A 4,256-nucleotide genomic window follows, 5' to 3' on the forward strand; every position below is an offset into this window, starting at 1 on the left:
TTTTATGTATTGTTTTTTAAAGGTTCATTCCTTTATTTGGCTTTCGGTTTATGTAATTATAAGTAATGTAGGATGGTGGAATTTTGATCATTTTAAGGATAATTTCTTTATTATATACGATAACTCAAGGAAATAATCGATTGTATATCGCATTAAATATTTACATGATATAAAATAAGTTATTTTCCCCATTTATCATGTATAAATCTTATCACCAGTGGGGTTTTGTAGTATAGACACTGGTTGTCCAAGTACTTCACAAGTTGCGGTATAGTCAATGCGGTCTGGTTGCTTGAGCACTGACTTCAGGAGTGGTAGAATGAATGACTATTCGGAAACAGTGGGTAGCCTAGTGGTTAATGCATCGACACAATAAGTTGAAGTTACAGGTTCAAATCTTAGTCCAGTCTTGCATTTTCTTTCCTTTTGTAATTATGTACTTAGCTTAGTAGACCTGATTTCTTTATACTCGAGTTATTTCATCATGACTTTCAACACAAGGACGACATGAACCACTCACATGTTGATAACTGGGATGTCTTCCTTGTGCTCTGTCATTTATTCTACGCACTACAATAGTTGTTTTAGTGTTGTGTAAAACATACAACGAAGAGCACAATTAAGACACCTCGACTGTGGACATCTGAGTGGTCCACGTCGTCCTTGTGTTAAGAGTCATGGTGCAATAAAATGGTTTCATGGTGATATGATCACGTTTTATAGTGATTCTTTATAAGAAAAACTCATTATATACACGTGTTTGTAAGTTTCGTATATTTTTAATACTTCTGTAAGAAACTGTACTATAGCATTTTTTTTAGTTCCATTAAGAATACTTTTCACAAAATGCATGTGATTTGTTCCGATTGTTATTGTTCCTCTATATCATTTTTCAATGAATATTGGCATAGATATAGAATGTGTCCGAGATAATTTAGTTTTCTTCACTTGTATTGCACAGTGCCCCCTGTGGTGTCGCCTTGTAATATTAAGGGATCCCGGGTACATGACAAAATATTTAGAAAATATTTTCTGTACATGATAGAAAATATTCAGAGAATATAAGGTAGACAAATCAAAAACATTTTCAAATTACTTTTCTTGGTGTTTTGTAGCAGTAGCAAATGATAAGAAAATATTAAACTAGTTTCAGACGAATTTGTGCTAACAAAGAAAATATTTACGATTTATTTTTCAAATAGCAATTGATATGTTTTTGATTTGTTATTGTATGTAGTTTCAGAACGTACTTAAAGTATTTTCTAACATTTTCTGGTTTTCGCAGAGAAATATTTTAAATTCTTTCTGAATATTTTTCCGTCATTACTACCATAACACCGACAGTTCGAAATATATTTCTTTCTTCAACCTATAAGTTAGAATACTAGAATTTATTTCAACAAATTTATGTGATGATAGAAGTTTCCGTGTGTTCTAAACCGGTTCCAACATACACAGACTTCTACCACTCCATCAATTTGTACAAATGAAATCCAGATATTTTAACTTACAAGAGTTGGAAAACTGTTCAGTATTGAAGAAAGAAATGTATTTCAAACTGTAGGTGTTATCGTGGTAATGACGAAAAAATATTCAGAAAGAATTTAAAATATTCTATGTGAAAACCAGAATTCGTTAGAAAGTATTTTAAGTACGTTCTGAAACTAAATACAATAACAAATCCAGTGGTGCCCACCCACCCTAATGTCCATGACGCACCCCCCCCCCTCAATTGCCTATCCGTAGGTGTTCTTCCATGAAAAAAAAATATTTTCGATTAATTTTTACACCCTCTCAAACATATTTATATAGATTTTAACCCCCCCAAATATTTCAATGACGCAGTTTGCGTCATAGCCCCCCCCTTGTGGGCACCTCTGACAAATCAAAAACATATCAATTGCTATTTGAAAAATGAATCGTAAATATTTTCTTTCTTAGCACAAATTCATATCTGAAACTAGTTTAATATTTTCTAAACATTTTCTACTGTTACAAAACACCAAGGAAAATAATTTGAAAATGTTTTTGATATGTCTACCTTATATTCTCTGAATATTTTCTGTCTTGTACAGAAAATATTCTCTAAATATTTTGTCATGTACAGAAAATGTTCTCTAAATATTTTGTCATGTACAGAAAATATTCTCTAAATATTTTGTCATGCACAGAAAATGTTCCGTAAATATTTTCTGTGATGTACGGAAAATATTCACTAAATATTTTTTGTCATGTATAGAAAATATTTTTTGGTATGAGTGGAAAATATTTTGAAATTATTATTTTACAGAACATTAATTTTTGTTAAAAATGGATTAGAAATCTTCAGAAAACATTTCAACTAAGTACCCAATACATTGTAAAAACATTTAGAAAAAAATTCTTTATTTTAGACAAATGATTTTCAGTGTTATTGGCAAATGATTTTAAAATATTCCATGCGAAACATTTTAAAAACCATTCCGTTAACATTGTATAAAACGTTTCAAATACATTTTCAGTAATGTGTGGAAATGGTACAGAAAACATTTTTTGGAAAACTTTTCTAACGGCGTATAAAATATTTCTACAACGTTTTTGAGTATATTGCGAAAATATTTTCAGTATTATTTGGAAAATGTTTTCAACAATATATGGAATATATTTCCTTAAGGGAAGTAGGATACATTTTCTGAAGGAAAATGATGGTACGTTTTAGAAACGTTTTGAAAATATTTCATTGCTGTGTGGGCCATTTGTTTCATGTATGTTTTTTCTAACGATAGGTGATTTTTCACTACTTTTGGTAACACTGCTTTCCTCAGAGACCTCATATGAGTCTCGATGTTACAGAATATGAAAGCATGGTCTCTGGCGAATCCAACAAGGTATCAATTGTTACTCTGCTACAATATCTCAAGTTACACATAAGCATTCATTGCAACATAATTTATGTGCGAAAATAACCCTGTAATATCACGTTTCACGTATTATTTTTTCTTGCTACTTGCTCTCTAGAATTTTGCGATACTTTCAGGATATATTGACAATAGCCCAGCGCACATTTTTCAGTATTTTTCTCCAGCATGAAAGCAGGTTGGCAGCCATTTTCTTTTTACAATATTTTTCGTAAAAATAAGTGAATTTTCCCTACTTTTGGCAACGCTGCTTTTCTGAGTGACCTCATATGAGTCCTAGTGTTACGGAATATGAAAGCGTGGTCTTTGGGAAATCCAACGAGGTATAAATCACCACACTGCTACCATTATGGACCAAGTTACACTTCTTTAAGCAAAGCTACTCAATTTTCACAAAAAAAAAAAACTATTAATTCTAAGGGTTAAAGAGATATTTGGAAAGCCTAAACCTAAAAGATTAAATTGGAAAAGTTTTAAAATTGTTTGCATTTCAAAATGACATATTTGAGAAACCGAAACCAGCACGCACACTCATCAATGCGGAAACAGAAGAAACAACATATGAAAACGATTACAAACTGTTAAAGTTCAATGGAAGAGTTGTTGTTAACGAAATCAAAAAGAATTAAAGTTCCACCCGTTAAAATTAACCTTCTTTTCATTTGTGACTGTATTAAAGAGAAAGAAGTGCGAGAACTCAATTTTAAAACATCAATTGAGATAATACTAGAATCAACTAACTTAAATGAATATAAATACGCCATGCCCAATAAAAGCTTCTTAGAGAAATGGAAGAATTTCAAAGCAGAGAATCATGAGGGACATTACACCAAATTAAACATCTAGAAATCAGATCAAATAAATATGTATGATTAAGATCTTCTTTCTATATTAACCTTCCTAAACAAATTAAAGATAAAAAGCAGTAATTAATGTTAAAATAAAGACAATAAATGTTTCTTGTATTTTGTGGCAAGTCACTTAAAACTAGTACAAAAAGATCCTCAAAGAGCTTCACATTATAAACAACTTGTTAATGAATTAAAAAAGAAGTACTCTGATGGGACTGAATTCCTTGTACAGCTGAAAAACACATTAAAATTTGAAAAGAGAAGTACTGTAATATATCAAACATACATATCTATGATTAAAAAAACAATGTGGATCCATTTCAAATCACAAAAATAAGGAAGAAAATATGCTAATTTATTATATGTAAAATATTGATGTAAATAGTTGTTTTTGTAAGGTAGTTGTCAAGATTAATAAGATGTGAAGTAACAAAACAAAGTGTGCTTTTCTGGTAGACGTTTAACAAGACATTTTAGAAATAAGAAATAGTTACAAAAGCATGAACTA

The sequence above is a fragment of the Thermobia domestica genome, chromosome 7, assembly GCF_964235325.1.
Source record: "Thermobia domestica chromosome 7, izTheDome1.hap1.1, whole genome shotgun sequence".
NCBI classification, from domain to species: Eukaryota; Metazoa; Arthropoda; class Insecta; order Zygentoma; family Lepismatidae; genus Thermobia; species Thermobia domestica.